This window comes from Papio anubis, chromosome 4 (genome assembly GCF_008728515.1).
Source record: "Papio anubis isolate 15944 chromosome 4, Panubis1.0, whole genome shotgun sequence".
NCBI lineage: Eukaryota > Metazoa > Chordata > Mammalia > Primates > Cercopithecidae > Papio > Papio anubis.
In genome coordinates this window covers 59533780-59551638 of record NC_044979.1, presented here as the reverse complement: position 1 = coordinate 59551638, position 17859 = coordinate 59533780, and the positions used below count along the sequence as shown (strand labels likewise).

At 37.2% G+C, this 17859-nt stretch overlaps 1 protein-coding gene across 3 annotated transcripts in view; it reads right to left on the bottom strand.

The window, feature by feature from the left end:
- Nucleotides 1–17859, bottom strand: part of CD36 (CD36 molecule) — a 77166-nt gene that overhangs the window by 51983 nt on the left and 7324 nt on the right. The window contains exon 1 of one of the 3 annotated variants that reach the window (XM_009203545.4): nucleotides 746–975. The exons of the other annotated variants lie outside the window; for them this stretch is intronic. The gene's annotated coding sequence lies outside the window, so the exon portion shown is untranslated. Of the gene's footprint in view, nucleotides 1–745; nucleotides 976–17859 lie in introns of those variants that run through there. 3 annotated transcript variants of the gene reach the window in all.

Below are 17859 nucleotides of genomic sequence, written 5' to 3'. Positions count from 1 at the left end.
GACCTCTCCTTGTCACTATTAAACATCAAAAGCAGGGGAGGATTCTGCTTGCTCCAACATTGAGAAGTCAACCGCTCTGTCTTACAATATAAGATCATCTAAATTTTTATAATCATATTCATTATAATACATCTTTGGCTAAAAAATGACTATTTATAACTTAACAGTCTTCCTAGGATATACTAGGAAGTCTATCCTAGTATTGTATTATTGTATTTTTGGTAGAGACAGGAGACAGGGTTTTGCCAGGTTTTCCAGGCTGGTCTCGAACCCCTGGCCTCAAAGTGCTGTGATTACCATGCCTGGCAGCATATATGTATTCCTAAGGGTAAAAGATAGCTGCACACGAATTTGCCCTATTAAGATAGTCCTCCACTGTTGTATGCATATAAGCATATGTGTGTTGAAGCGCTTACATTATTTCAAATATTTTTGAATGCCCTCTTACCACTTGTTAACATAATAATTACTGAGAACTCATAGTAAAAGTCATTTGACCCACTCCCTTTACTTTCTTTTAGATACAACTTCTTATCTAAAAGTTAGAAACAGGCTGCCTAAATGCCTACAATACCATAAATTCTACTCCCTGATAGAAGAGAGAGAAATGCAAATATCTATTAAACTGGACAAGAACAAAGCAAAAGTCAGAACAAAGTAGGAAATTTTAAGTATTGCAAGCAAAGTGTGAAATCTTACATATTTCAATTAAGTAACTGTACTGTGATTACACAGGCATAATTACCGTTAGAAGTCCGACGAAAGAGCGCAAGGCCAGAAATGTTAATGCACTTTCAAAATGCTAGTTGGGAAGACCAGGGAATTAACACCGAAGACTCTGGTTGTGTTTGCCCCAAGTGCTGGGTCAAATCACTGCTGTATATCAGTCAGTCCCACCTCCTAGTGTCCAAGAATGGCTGTGGAATTTTGATTGACACTCCTGTGAGACAGTGGTATTCCTAAACCAAAGTAAATCCTGCAACCAGTGTTTGTTAACCTCTCCAACTTTGAAAATCAGCGCTCTTCACCCTGGTTCTTTCCTTTAAAAAAAGAAACAATTATTCTGTGACGTCTAAAAGCACACAGAAGCAGTCCCCTCTCCAGGGATATTCCTTCTTTCTCATAGCAATTCCCTTGATTCATTCCATCCTGTGTCTTTGTTAGAGGACTTTACAGTCCTCCTAGGAACCACATAACAACATGTATACTGGTCTGGGAGAAGAAACAAAGCATCAGTGAATATTCCAGTTTGTGGAAAGTTGGGGATGAGGGCAACCTTGGGCAGGGCCCTGCAAGACTAACAAGTTCAGGCTTATAATAGCTGTTGTTTTGCAACATGAAAGAATTAAGCAATATTTGATGGGTACAATGTTATATATGCAACACAAATCAAACAAAAATAAATGCACCCCCAAAATAAGTATTAATTACAGTGTACGCTAAATGAGACCAGAAATCTGGCTTTTTCCCAGAACACTTAAGGCAGTCATTCTCTGAGAATATTGATAACATACATCCTCATACACTCACATACTGAATATTTATCACATGGTCACTGTGTGCTCAGAACTCTGCCACAAAGTGGAAGAAAACATGACCCTTACTGTGAGGATCTCTATAATGTACTTCAAATACTTTGATACATATTATTGTGTATATATGAGAGTTTGGTACTTTTAGTCGACTTTCATGAAGTGGACAGTTATCCTGGTTGAGAACATTCAGTCTAGAGCTGGTCCTTAGCCTTTAATAGAAGTCCAAAATTTAGTTAATTTTTATCTCTTTAGAACAGAAGATTGGCGTAATAAGTACTAACAGTGAGATTTTCAATAGAGAAATTAATGATTTATGAACTGGCTAGAAATATTACTAGTTAAGTCTCTACTTTTACTAACAGAGTAAAAAAAAATCTACCAAGGACTGTTGTCTAAAGTTTAGGTCAGAGATTGCCTGTTGTCTAGCTATAGATTTTAGAGCATTCTTGGTTTTTGAAGTTACCAGTATTTACCAAGACAACTCAATAGTGCTGTCTGTCTAAATTGGCCTAGGTAATTAAGCGTTGCTAGGTAGTTTCAAGGAGTTCACATTCTAGAGATGCAGCTTATACACAGAGGACAATTCTTTATGTAAATGCATGGGTAGAAGACCACAAAGTCTCCAGCACTAATAGGAAATGCACATTTGTTCAGATATAAATAGCTGTGACTCACAGTTTAAGGAACTTTCCCCTACTTCTGTGTAGAACACATTTCTTGTCTTTCCTTTCTTATTTTCTCACCACAGATATCTAGATATCTAGTCCTGATCATTTAACAAATGAGGGTTCAGAGACCCCCAGAGTTACAAACACTTGTTCTAATCATCCTAATGATTATTTTAAAAAATGTAACTAGAATATTGCTTTGTTTCACTCCTTTTTCTATTTCCACTTGTTATCTCTTTTTAACATCTTTCTCTAAGTTCTGCTGTAATGTTTGATACAGTAATTGCTTTAATTTTTGGTGTATGCCATTATTCTTCTTTGTTCTCCTTCAGCAATGCTAGTGATGTAGGATTTTTCTTCTTGGTCACTTTGCAAGCCGGGGACCCTCTGCCAGCCATGCCCCACCTGGGCCTTTCTTGGCCACACTGGCGTGTCTCAGCTTATACCAGCATTCATCATTTCCTGAGCTCTTATCTCATGCCCAAGAAGAATGAGGATATGGTGAATATTGGACAGTGAGGAGGACAGAGAATAATTTTATTGAGTGATGTAACAGGTTTCAGCAGAGAGGAGATGCAAGGGTGGTCCCCCTACCTGAAGGTGGGAAAGTCCCCCATGTGACTGGGTCTGGGGCCTTTTATGGACTCTGAATGGGGAGTGTGTGCTGATTGTGAAAAAGATTAAAGCAAAGACACCACTCAAAGGTGGGCATGACAGTGTAGAAAAACCAATTTGGAAAGGGAAGGTATTTGTAAAATAGGTGAAGGGTGGGGATCAATCAGAGGAAAGCACGCCAAACAGGAAGAAAAGTTCTCAATCTAGTCTGAGGATTTAACTTGTAGTGTGGCTTTCAGACTTTAAACTGTCTTCAGCTGGAGGTGGGATTTCAGCGGGGACCTGCCGCTATCTGCCTAGGCATTTGGCTGTCTCTTGCCACTCTCACTAGTTAACTTAATATTAAGCTCCTGGATAACCGGAATAATATATACCTCTTTTTCATTTCCATACACTGTTACTAGTGCCCTGTTACTAGTATTAAGTTAATTTTTAAACTTATTTTGATTCTCTAGTGTTCTTTGGATTTTTTTAAATGACCTTTAAATTATTTAAATTATGAAACATAATACCTTATTTTTGTTCTAATACATTTATTTATTTCTTCCCTCACATGTGAGACAACTTGAAAAATTCTATCAAAGGATATGGAAGGGGACAAATTTTTTTCAGCTATTAGCATGAGTCAGCTATCATGTTAAAGGCTTCCATGTACTATTTGTCCCAAAGCATTCTATAAATTATTGCTAGTCACATGTTTACAGATGAGATAACACAAGAAAATTTTGGGAAAATTAGATCAATGTAAACATGCCCAGAATATGGGCATCCTCTGTAGATATTGGAAGTTTGGTTTCAGACTGCTATAATAAAGTGAATATCACAATAAACTTGAGTCACACAAATTTTGTCTCCCACTGCATAAAAAAGTATGGTTACCCTATACTGTAGTCTATTAAGTGTGCCATACCATTAAAAAATGTACATCCTTTAATTTTAAAATACCTATTGCTAAAAAAAAATGCTAACAATTATAATAATCTTTTTGCTGGTAGAGAATCTTGCCTGGATATTGATGGCTACTGACTGATCCAGGTGGTGGTTGCTGAAGGTCAGGGTTGCTGTGGCAATTTCTTAAAATGAGACATTAAGGTTTGCCGCATCACTTAGAAAAATCATTTGACTTTCCTATAGCATGCGATGCTGTTTTGATAGCATTATACCCAAAGTAGAACTTCTTTTAAAACTGGAACAATCCTCTCAAACCCTGCCACTGCTTCATCAACCAACTTTATGTAATATTCTATATTCTTTGTTGTCATGTGTGGTGTTATGATATATATTGGTTTTTGTCCACCTTTTGTGGTTCGTAATTCCCATAGCCCTAGTTACAGACTTTTTGTTATCATGTATATCAGGCCTCAGAAAGCAGAATCTCCCTCCAGCCCTCCTTTCACTTGCCCCAAGACAGGACACTAATCTTTCCCCTCCCTTCTGATTGTTAGTCTCAAGACTCCCCAGAGAGGGTCCCACTCTATATCCTGGGGGAAGGAATGCTGAAGTCAGGAAGCTTCCATAAAAACTCAAGAGGACTGGGTTTGGTGAGCTTCTGAATAGCTAAATGCTTGAAGGTTCCTAGGAGGTGGCATGCCAGGAAGGGCATGGAAGCTCCGCATACCTTCCCCCATACCTTGCCCGATCCATCTCTTCATTTGTAAGCTCCACACACCTTCCCCCATACCTTGCCCCATCCATCTCTTCATTTGTATCCTTTATAATAAACCGGTAAACATAAATGTTTCCCTGACTTCTGTGAGCTGCTTCAAGCAAATTAATCAAACCCAAAGAGAGGGTAATGAGAACCCCAGTTCGAAGCTGGTTGGTATTCCTGGAGGCTTGGACTTGTGACTAGTGTTGAAAGAAGGGGGCAGTCTTGGGGACGAAGCTCCCAACCTGTAGGATGTAAATATTTCCATGTAGGTAGTACCGGAACTGAGTTGGAGGACATCCAACTGGTGTTCGCTGCTTGGTGTGTGTGGAAAACCCCCACACTTTTGTAATGATTGCTGTGGCATGAGGCAGAGGAAAAATATGGTTTAGAGAGTTTTCCCCTACACATCATGTCAACAGTGTTCATAGCATCTTCACCGGAGATTTCATCTTCAAAACAAAACAAAAAACAAAACCCAAAACAAAACATTTTCTTTACTCAATTAAAAAAGCAACTTCTCCTTCACTGAAGTTTTATCATGAGATTCCACCAATGCAGTTACATCTTCAGGCTTCACTTCTAATTCTAGTTTTCTTGCTATTTTCACCACATCTATAGTTGTTTCCTTCTCTGAAGTCTTGTAACCCTCAGTCATCCATGATGGTTGCAATCAACTTCTTCCAAACTCCTATTGACGTTGATATTTCAACCTTTCCTATGAATCACAAATACTATCAATAGCATCTGGAATGGTGAATTACTTTCAGTTGGTTTTCAATTTACTTTGTCCAGATCCATCATATGAATTACTATCCTTGGAAATTATAGTTTTTTGTTTTTTTTTTTCCGTTTTGAGACAGAGTCTCACTCTATCACCCAGGCTGGAGTGCAGTGGTGCGAAATTGGCTTACTGCAACCTCTGCCATCTGAGTTCAAGCAATTCTCCTGCCTCAGCCTCTTGAGTAGCTGGGACTACAGGTGTGTACCACCATGCCCAGCTAATTTTTGTGTTTTTAGTAGAGACAGAGTTTCATAATATTGGCCAGGCTAGTCTTAAACTCCTGACCTCAAGTGACTGCCAGCCTCCTAGTTCTTAAGGAATAAGTCTTGAAAGTCAAATGACTCTGATCTCTGGGCTACAAAACGGATCTTGTGTTGGCAGGCATGAAAACAACATTAATTTCATTGGACATACCCATCAAAGCTCTCAGATGACCAGCTGCATTGTTAATCATCAGTTGTATTTTGAAATAAATCATTTTATTCTGAGCAGTAGGTCTCAACAGTGGGCTCAAATTATTCAGTAAACTATGCTATAAACAGATGTGCCAGCATCCAGCCTTTGTTGTTCCATTAATAAAGCTCAAGCAGAGTAGACTTAGAATCATTCTGAAGGGCCCTAAGATTTTTATAATGGTTGTAAGCATCGATTTCAACTTAAAGTCACCAGCTGCATTAGCCCCTAACTAGAGAGTTAGCCTGTCCTTTGAAGGTTTGCAACCAGGCATTGACTTCTCCTCTCCAGCTATGGAAGTCCTAAATGGCACCTTTTTCCAATGGAAGGCTGTTTTGTCTACATTGAAAATCTGTTGTTTAGTGTAGCCACCTTCACTAATGATCTTAGCCAGATCTTCCAGATAACTTGCTGCAGCTTCTTCACTTGATGTTTTATCTTGCACTTTTATGTTATGGAGATAGCATCTTTCCTTAAACCTCATGAACCAACCTCTGTGAGCTTCACACTTTTCTTCTGCAGCTTCCTCACCTCTTTTACTTTCATAGAATGAAAGTGAGTAAAGACCTTCCTCTCGATTAGGCTCTGTTTTACAGGAATATTGTAGGTGGTTTAATCCATCCAGACCACTCAAACTTTCTCTATATCAGCAATAAGGCAGTTTCACTTTCTTACCACTTGTGTGTTCACTGGGGTAGCACTTTTAATTTCCTTCAAGAACTTTTTCTTTGCATTCGCAACTTAGCTAACTGTTTGGTGTCAGAGGCCTAGTTTTCAGCCTATCTTAGCTTTCAATATGCCTTCCTCACTAAGTTTAATTATTTCTAGTTTTTTATTTAAAGTAAGAGATGTGTGACACTTCCTTTCACTTGAACATTACAGGCCATTGTAGGGTTATAAATTGACCTAGTTTCAATCTGGTCATGTCTCAGGGACTAGGGTGGCTCCAGGAGAGGTAATGAGAAAGGGGAACTGTGTAGCAGTCAGAACACATACAGTATTATGTTTGCTGTCTTCCATGGTACAGTTTGTGGTGTCCCAAAACCATAGTAACATAAAAAATTACTGATGACAAATCACCATAACAGATATAATATCAAAAAAGTTTGAAATACTGCAGAAATGACCAAAATGTGACACAAAGACATGAACTGAGCTCACACTGATGAAAAAAAATGACACCAATAGACTTGCTCAAAGCCAGGTTTCCATAAACCTTCAATTTGTAAAATAGTAATAACTGCAAAGCACAACAAAATGAGGTATGCCCGTAGTATGCAGTAGGTGACCTTGAGGTTATGCATCCAGTTGGCTGGTGATATCAAAGATTAGTAGGAAAACATAAGGATATGATATAGTTTGAATAGCTGTCCCCTCTGAACCCTTGTTGAAATTTGATCCCCAATGTCAGAGGTGTGGCCAAATGGGAGGTCTCTGGGTCATGGGAATGGATCCCTCATGAATGGCTTGGTGATGTCCTCCTGGTAATGAATGAGTCCTTACTCTATTATTAAATAGTTCCATGGGATCCGATTGTTAAAAAGAGTCTGGCACCTTCCTTCCCTCTCTCTGCATGTAATGTCTGCTCTCCTTCCCCTGTTGTCATGGGTGGAAGCTTCCTGAAGCTGCTATCAGAAGCAGATGCTGGTGCCATGTTTCTTGTACAGCCTGCAGAACCATGAGTTACAAATAAACCTCGTTTCTTTAAAAATTACTCAGCCTCAGGTATTTCCTTATAGGAACATAAAACAGACTAAGGCAGAATGCATGGTAAAGGACAGGCATTTTCTGGTTCATGTCTAAATCCTTGCCTTTTGTCAATATAAATCTCTCAACAGATGCATTTATCTATGCAACTTTGACGTTTTAAAATTATTTTTGTTATTTCCATATACATTTCAGTTAAAACATTTATTCACATAGTCATTTATTTTAATAAAGTAATTATTCTTGAAACCAGATATTTCTGGGTCCAGAGAATTTAAAAATAAATAAAATCAATAACACCCTAGCTTAATGGTAATAAGCTTACACTGAAATTCAGAAAATTATAAACTAGCACAATAGGTACTATCATGGAAAGTTTATAGCACAATCTACAAAGCGAGAAGGTTTTAGGAGAGATGGCAAGCTCCATAAAGAAAATGATATTCCAGTCTCTTTCTCAAACAAGAGTCAGAGATCAGTTACCATCTATTGGTCAATGCAGAGGAGGGATAAAAGCAGAGGATATTTCCCCATCCATAGAAAGATTTGGCAATTTTTACCAGAGGCCAGGGACTTTGAGAATGAAAACATAAAAAAGATATCGTGGTTACTTCAAAATAAGTAAGTCATTTCAAATTAATTGAGCATCTGCTATGTTCAGGTATTATTAGGGAAAAGGTGTAATTTTCATCTTCCAATTCAAAAGCAATTAGTTTTAAACTGCTAAAAGTTCTATGTTGACTTATATGAAGAAGCACTAATAGAGACTAAAAATTCTGCTTCAGAGCACAAAAACTGTACATAATGCTATAAAGTGAAGAACTTACTGGATGTATTTTATAACCATCTTTATTATTTGGTAACTTTAGAGCTGACTTATATAAACATATCCAAGTTTACTTTGAAAATAATGAATGCAAAGTTAAAGGTCTATATATAAGTTTGAAAGCATTTTAATGATTTTTAAATCTAAAACTATTCAAGCTTAAAATATTAGGAAGTATTTATGGCAGTTATGAATTTCTTTGCTCTTTTGTTATGTAAACATTACAAAGACTTTTAGTATATTCAATGCCTCTTACTATGGATAAATGCATATCATCTTACTGTGAATGTTAGGGGTAAGAAAAATCAAACACTTATATTCAGGCCTGAGAACATGAGAAACCCGAGATGGTGTAAATAACAGTTCACAATAAAATAGAAAGTAACACATTCTTAAAGCAATTAAATACAGAATAGTTTTTTCCATTTGAAAGCAAAGATGAAAATATTTTAAATAAAATTTTCTTTTTCACCCTAAAACATTCTCTTACACTAATGGCTAATGCTGAGAGTGTTTACTGCAGAGCAGACAGTGCTTACCACAAACCATATCCTATTCTGAAAACACAGGACGATCTAAATTGATCTTCAGAATACTCTTTAAGTGTCACTATTTTCACAGTATTACAAATGACAAAAATGATGCTCTGTAAGGTTAGCTAAATTGCCCAAGGTCAAACAGTGCTGAGCTAAGAGTTAAATGCTGGCTGCTGCATTCAGACCCTGAATGCGTGGTCTAAATATATATATCACACTGTAATCTATTCCTATCCATATGAAACAATGTAAAAAACCAAAGCATTTATGAAATTTATAAAAATTTTAACAATATTCATGAAAGAATATGTATTATGCACGACAGAAAATGGTAATAATCTTTACATAAATGGAATAATATTCTGTCCTAAACTAAGTAATTTTTGCAATGAATTTAGGCGTGACCAACTTTTGGTACTTCAATGTCTTATCAGTTTCACCTTCCTCTAATGACAATGCACTAGAAGACCGCAGCACAGATATAACTGAAAAGAATGTCATAGCCAAGTGAGAAACAGAAACTTCAGCATCCAATGTATATTTGAAGAGTTTGTTTTTCTCACAGCAATTTTTTTTCTTTTTTTTTGAGTGGAGTCTCGCTCTGTTGCTCAGACTGGAGTGCACCAGCACAATCTCTGCTCACTGGAACCTTTGCCTTACGGGTTTAAGCAATTCTCTTACTTCAGTCTCCCAAGTAGCTGGGACTACAGGCACCTGCCACCATGCCCAGCTATTTTTTTTTTTTTTAATTAGAGATGGGGTTTTGCCCTGTTGGATAGTCTGGTTTCGAACTCCTAACCTCAGATGATCCACCTACCTCAACCTCCCAAAGTGCTGGGATTATAGGCGTGAGCCACCACGCCTGGCCCTTCACAGCAATTTTACTTTTTAAAAATTATTTGGAGGAATAACTTTTAAGTTCAGGGGTACACATGCAGGTATGTCACATAGGCAAACTGTGTCATGGAGGTTTGTTGTACAGATTATTTCGTCACCCAGGTATTAAGCCTAGTACGCATTAGTGATTTTTCCTGATTCTCTCCCTCCACTGTCCACCCTCTGAAAGGCCCCACTGTGTGTTGTTCCCCTGTGTGTGAAGACACATATATTTTAATTTTCAAAAATTGAACTCATGTAAATTAGAATAGGATGTACTGTGACAGAAGTTACTTCCACTCTTTCCACCTCATCTCTCCTCACTGAGCTCTGATTTTGTATTAGATATTTCATGTCTATGTGATTATGAAACCTCTCCTAAGCTACACAGGTTGAATATTGATTAGTCTAAGCCACATTCTGCTTGATAATGAGATGTATACCAAGTATCTAAAATGCTGACACTGAGGCATAAAAACAAGTCAGCTACAGAGCTGCAGTGATCGTTTTCTGTTTTAAAAGACTGAAAGAAGACAGAAATTTGTTTCTTACTGCTGTTAGGCATTGTTATATAAAGACATGATCCTTCCAACTGCTGTAGTCACTTTGTACTTTTAAGATAACAGTAAGAAAAACCAACCTAAAGCCCTACGAATTAATTAATATCAGTGAGCCTAAGGATGATTCCAAGCTGGTTAATTCAGTCTATTGACTCCTTATTATATGAACAACAAAAAAAGTCCCTCCGAAACTGCTTTTTTTTGGATTGTTTTGTTACTTGCAGGCAAAATCATCCCAACTGGTCACAACTGTAGACTTAAGAAAACGCTTGAGATTTATTCTCATAGTATTTGTCAAACAATAAATATTAGAAAATAAATCAGTTTATAAAATGCTAACTTTTCTCCAGAGTAATCACTTTAAAATATTGGACTGTCATACCATCTTGGTAACACAATTATTTGCTCAAACTGCATATGTGTGTGTGCGCACGCATACACACACACACACACACACACACACGGTCCCCAAGTTACAATGATTCAACTTACAATCTTCTAACTTCACAATGATGCAAAAGCAATACACATTCAGTAGAAACTATAATTCAATACTAGATTTAATAAATTCCATGATATATTCAACATTTTATTCTAAAATATGCTTTGTATTAGATGATTTTGCCAAAATGTAGGCTAATGTAAGTGTTCTGAGTACATTTAAGATAGGCTAGTCTGATCTTTGGTATTCAGTAGGTTAGATGTGTTAAATGCAATTTTACAATGATATTTTCATATTTTTAACTTTAGTAGATTTATTGGGATATTACCTTAACATAAAGTCAAGGAGTATCTATAGAATCAACTCTAAAGAACAAAGAAATACCATAAGATTTCCTATTGCTTATAAAGATAGAGTTCTTTAAAGGAAGAAAATGATATCTGTTAAGGCCTTAAAAACAAATCAAAATTAAATCAAAATTCAAAATTAAGTCCAAGCTTCTATCCTTCCTAAAAACAGAATTATCCTGACAAAGGAAAAGTGAAATATAAAATTAATCCATCTGAACCAAAGAAAAGCTATCATGGAAACCAAGAAAGAGTCTTCCATTTGTTTTGGTAAGACTATTAGAGAAAACTCCGAGTTTTCATGAAGCTTGCCACCTTAGAATTTTTTGGGAGAAATTACGAAGAGTAAAGCAATAATACGATTCCAGGCTGTGAGTTAAGAGAAAGGAAACGTGCTAAAGAACTAACTTGTTTATTCAAACACGAACTGACCTTTCATCATACTCCAGACTTTGAGCATGACACTGGCATACAAAGATGAATAAAATGTGGTCTTGAACAGATTGTGATTTTGTTGATAGGAGATAGATTGTAAAATAACAGAAGGGCTTCAATGGATGAATAGATATTTTCTAATCACAGAAGATGGAAAAAGGGCAATGGAAGCAGAAAGAACAGCATGCATAAATTCAGAGGCAAAAAGGAAGTGATATGCTTGCAAAAGTACAAAAACTGTTTTCAGGGAAGTGGCAAAAAGTGAGGAAGATGGGTGGATACCAGACCTTGAAGCCCCCTGCATGATATTCTAAGGAGCTTGAACTTTATTCTATAAGCAGAATAGAACAATTAAGTAATTATAAGTTGGGGGAGTGACAGGATACGAGTTTGTTTTTTAAAAGGTCACATGAAAAGCAATAAATTGGGTTGAGAAATTCAGCTAGATGACTAATAAATGAATGCTGGAAAAACACAAGACCCTGAACTAAACTTGTAGTCAGCCTAATGAAGGGAATGTGATCTCATTCTAGGCAAAGTTTGGATTAACGGGGAACGTGCTTGCAGTTTATAGTGGCAGCCATGGCAAAGAGGGCTGTAAAATTGAAAAGCAAGCCCTAAGAGTCATTATCACAAGTGGGAGAAATACTTTTGGTTAGCTTTCATCTTGATGGCATTCTGGAACATAACAGCAGGGGTAGATAGAAGAGAAGTAATGAAAATTGGATATGTCCCTATGCAAGCAGAGGCGGAAAAAAACACTAACGGTCAAAGGAACAAAGAACTTAGCATTTCTTTTATATTGGCATTAGTTGAAGTGACAAATCCAGTATAAAGCTAACGAGTAGCAGAGCAAATAACAAGGGCACCCACTGTTTTCAACTGATAACAGGAAATATTTAATCCCGCAATTTCCCACTTCACATTATAAACTGGTGTATTGGGATTGGGGTCAGGAATCCAGATCTGGTTTCCAAGGAAGGGCAGAATCAGGGAAGTACTTCAGTGTCATGGTGGGGAATTTGAGGGAAAAATGGAGCTGCGAAGCAGCAGCAGCAAAGATGAAGACACAGAAGGCTCCCTTGCAAAAAAACCACAGACTAATGAACAAGAGACATTGATAATTTCATTTTTATTCTGCAGTCAGGAACTGGACTTAAGTAAAGAAGAACCTAATCAGGAAGAAGGAATGAATAAACTAATTGTACGAACCTGCTTTTTAGTGAACATATGTATAGATTCTCTTGTTGGCCACTGGGTGTATAAAATGTAAATACATTATGACTGTCTAAAAATGTAGGACAAAGAGTGAAAGAGAACCTATGTCTAAACCCAGTGGAAAACAAGGAGGCTCTCCAAGAAATAATCTGGGTAGTTTTTGCAATTAAAAACAATCACCATTGTTTCTCCACAACACGAATGTGCTCTGCAGAAACAAGGACTCGATGTAAACAAAAAAGAGAATGATGCCCATTTTATTCTGGTATAATTTATACAAGTAGTTTAAGACTATCTGTGATGTGTTAAGAGTTTGTGGAAAAACATTAAGTATAGGAATATTTCTAGTAAGAAAGCTGATTGGCATTAATGCTCTTTTATTTTCATTTCAAATAGATAACTGCTGCTAAGCCGGGCATACAAAATATCCCTTTGACTTTCAGAAAAATAATAAATGTTTATCTGTAACAACTTTTCAGACAGTAATATTACAGAGTATAGACATCCAAAAGCATATTAGCTAATTATATGCACTTGGTTCTGTATAAAATAGATTCCAAAAGTACTATCTTAACTTCCCAAGTAACTAGTAGATATTTTATATTTATTGATAGTATTTACCTTTTATTACTGTTAACAAGGAGTCAACTCGGTTATCAGGATCCTACTCTTTTTTTAACTTTTGAACCATTCAAATTTAAGAATCTGCGCAGTGGCTCAAGCCTGTAATCCCAGCACTTTGGGAGGCCGAGACGGGTGGATCACGAGGTCAGGAGATCGAGACCATCCTGGCTAACACGGTGAAACCCCGTCTCTACTAAAAAATACAAAAAACTAGCCGGGCGAGGTGGCGGGCGCCTGTAGTCCCAGCTACTCGGGAGGCTGAGGCAGGAGAATGGCGTAAACCCGGGAGGCGGAGCTTGCAGTGAGCCGAGATCCGGCCATAGCACTCCAGACTGGGCGACAGAGCCAGATTCCATCTCAAAAAAAAAAAAAAAAAAAAAAAAAAAAAGAATCAAAAGCGCTGGCTAGACTTAAATAAACTCCATCTCTTAGGCCCATGACAAGCATCTCTCATCTGTAAAAGATTCATGCCTCTTTGTCCCATTAAAAGTTAAAATTTTTAACTGGGATTTTTACTTCTTAACTACAGTTTCCTGTTCAGTAAATTATTTCTGGCTCACATAAAACAGAGCTACATGTTTTATTCCAAAATAGGAAAGATGAAGCAGGATCTTGTGAAAGGATAGACCTTAAGGAGGAAGTGAAGAATGACATCTTTCTTGGTTTAGATGATATCTTCAAGAGTAACTGAAGGAACAAACTCTATAAAATAGAATCGAAGTAGCTTATTAACAAGATACTATGATAAATACAGCAGAGGTTAAAACACACTATTTCGCTTGTATTGCCTTTATCATATTTTAAGACCGACCCCCACCTCCCTGCAAAAAAAAGAATAGAGAAACTTAATTTTACATACAGCACTGAAACATTGAATTTATCATGCAGCTCATGTTTAAAACGCATATATGTATAATGTAAATAAAGTAGTACACATATGAATATTAAAAATGTCTTAACTATTACATTACCACAAAGAAAAGATGCTTTTTCTTTGTGTGACTTATGGAATCCAGTTAATTTATAGCCTTATCTCTCCTTGTCTCTCTACCACTACTTCCTCTACAGATTTATGAGAAGTTACAAAGTAGATTATTACCATGGGATATTTGTCAATATTTCTACTCATTTTCAATCCATATGCTACCTAAATATATGGAATATTATTCAATCACAGACTTGAATCACTTACTAGATTTTTTTTTTTAATTTAAGCAAAGCTTATGATGAAAGTCTGAATTCTTAAAAAAATGCTTAGTGTTCTCACCACAAAAATAATAGCTATGTGATATAACACACATGTTAAGTAGCTAGATTGAGTCCATTCCACATTGTTTATACATTTAAGACACAGTGAATACATACAATTATATCTGTCAATGTGGAAAATTAAATAAATAAAAATGACAAAAGAAAGTCTATGGTTGTATCATAGAAAAAGTCAGATTATCTCTTCTATTTCAGGTGATATCTGGAATATCTAAATAAAAAGTTGAGTATATGTATTTAACCACATTTGTATAAATTCCACAGAGGTACATATTTTCAGAAATACGTTGTAAGATAATTCCCAACTGCAGGATTCTACGATCTGATTAGCATGCTATTCATCTATATACTAAGTAGAAAGACCCCTTAATTTCTTCATAAGAAGCTTTGAGTAATTAAAATTTCATTTCATTGTATTTTATATGTGCCAATGGCATAATTTTTTCATTTATATAACAAATTAGTTTTTATGGTATATGTGCAAAGAAAAGAATCAATTCCCCCAAACAATTTGTGCACATTATCATTTTTATACACAGACTGATCTCTTGGTTTTTCAGGTTGCTAGCATAACAGGAATGATATTTTGTACTAAAGTACTCCATATATTGAGCATATTATAGAGCTTAAGAAGGACATTTAAAAGAATCTTATTTCAACAGTCAAAAGTAGTAGAAATTGGATTTCAAGGGTGCACATTTAATTACTGAAGTAGCGAAGAACTTTGTAATGTAAAGAGAAAACAGCCCCTCATCCAGGAGCTGGCCTGGTATTATGAGTTAGGTCTTGCTGTTTCTGGACGTAGGTCCAGCATTCACTGCTTGGCCTTGGTGTTTGTTCTGCTGAACACAAACAATTCACAGAACATTTACTTTAGATAACACCATTCTGTGATCATGATGAGTCAAGACAAAATGAGACCCTTTTATGTCTGAACCCAGAATGATTATGAACACTGCCCAAGCCACAGATACTACACATTCCCTTCCCACTTACTATGAGTGACTCTGCTTCTTTATAAATTACAGCTTCAGCTTCAGTCTAGTCTTCCCTTGTCCTAGATAAGATTAAGGCAACCAATCATAAGATTATCCTGCCTCCTGACAACATCCAATTCAGAGTAAACCTCTATTTCCTTCAGTATCACCCCCCAACCCTCCCTAGTCAACAACCAAAGTCCAAATTCTAGAACAGATTTTTCCTAATATCTTCTTACTGGGTCACTGTCAGTTCCCTATGGTACACTTCTCTCTCTTTGCAATGAGTAATGAACTTGTCTCACTACAGGTGTGTTCCTGTTGTTCTTTGGTTAAAGAAAGGACATTGGCAGTAATAAAGCACCTAAGAAACTTGGCTCCTAACTCCAGTGCTATCAGGAGGCTCTGATGTATATGCTAGCACGATCTCTCAGAATTTTCAAGATGACTAAAGAGAAACTCGAAGAAAAATTAGAAGATGCTAGAGTAATGAGAAACAGGAGAGATTATTATGGATGTGCAAAATGACATGGGACAACAATTTTGAGGTTAGAGCTTCTGTGTCATGTATGGGAGAAAGAAGCAGGCCGAGACAAGAAACATGGCCAGGTCAGAATACGGGGGCAGAGCATCCACTGAAAGGCCATGAAACACCCAAGAGCTTTATTATAATTCTGTTCAAGGCAGGGCACAGTGGCTCATGCCTAAAATTCCAGTGGATTGCGGGGCCCAGTGGGGAGGACTGCTTGAGGCCAGGAGTTTGAGACCAGCCTGGGCAACATAGAGACCCTGCCTCTACAAAAAGAAACAACCACAAAAATTAGCTGGGCATGGTGGTGTGTACCTGTAGTACCAGCTTCTTGGGAGGCTGGGGCGGGTAAGATTACTTGAAGCCGGGAGTTTGAGATTACAATGAGCTATGACTGTGCCACTGCACTCCAGCCTGACTGACAGAGCTAGACCCTGTCTCTAAAAAATAAAAAAATCTTTCTGGGTGCCATGGCTCAGGTCTGTAATCTCAGCACTTTAGGAGGCCAAGGCAGTTGGATCACGAGGTCAGGAGATAGAGACCAGCCTGGCTTACACGATGAAACCCCGTCTCTACTAAAAGATACAAAAAACTAGCCGGGCGTGGTGGCGGGCGCCTCTAGTCCCAGCTACTCCGGAGGCTGAGGCAGGAGAATGGCGTGAACCCGGGAGGCGGAGCTTGCAGTGAGCGGAGATCCGGCCACTGCACTCCAGCCTGGGCGACAGAAGGAGGCTTCTGAAATAAATAAATAAATAAATAAATAAATAAAATAACTGTTCAAAATCTGTTCAAAAGAAGATAGAGGAAAATTCTGTTTCACTAAAACTTCACTAAAGAAGCCTCAGTGACTGCACTGAAGGTATACTATTCTTGTATTTATAAAAGATGACATAAAAATAGCATAATATCAGGAAACTAAATTACCCTCTCAGTAAATGGCTACCAAAATAATTGTAGGTGGATTTTAAATAACTTCCTAGAAGGGATTAAAAATCTTAGGTAGTCTGAGGTGGGACATACAGAGCACAAATATAGATTCAGGGAAACAATAAGGGTAATGATGATGATAATTACAATGACAATATAGTAACAATTTTTAAAAAGGCATTGTGAATACCAAGTTAAACATTTTTTTATCGTTCTCATGCACCAATTTTTGAGAACTACTGTGATAAATCTAGGCTCATTTAATCAGCTGTTAAAAGTGAGCTGTGCGCTTTTGGATAATACTTCTCACTCTTCAGTTTCCAGTATTCACTTGCCAGTCCTTGTTTTCCAAGGAAAGATTTAAACCTAGATCAGACCCAGAGCTTGGCTCACCCCTCACAGTGCACGTCCTTTCCTAATCTTATCTTGCCCTCAACCCTTTGCCTACATAGCAAGCACCTGCTGGGTGATTATACTTGTAACCTGAACCAAATTCTGATCTGGCTCCCCTCACCAACAGATCACAAGCTAGAAGACAGGCAAATACTAACTCAAGCTTTTTGCAACTATTTTTTCTGACTCTAATGCTGTATTACATCTCCTAACAAGCTCTTGTTGAAATCTTCAGATTACATGTGAAATTATTCTGCTATCACAGTTTGAATCATCACCTTTCTTTTATTTATATATGCTTTTATTCCCCCCAATTACATTGGCAAATATTTTATTAATCAGTAGCCCTTGCAAGAGTAAACTTAAATATATTCCTACAGTATTTTTAGTTTGGACTTCTGATTGATTGGAGAAAACGTGAGAATCAACAAAACAAAAACCTGACACCCCGCTCAAGTAGCTCTCAGCAGGTCTAGGAAGGCAGATTCAT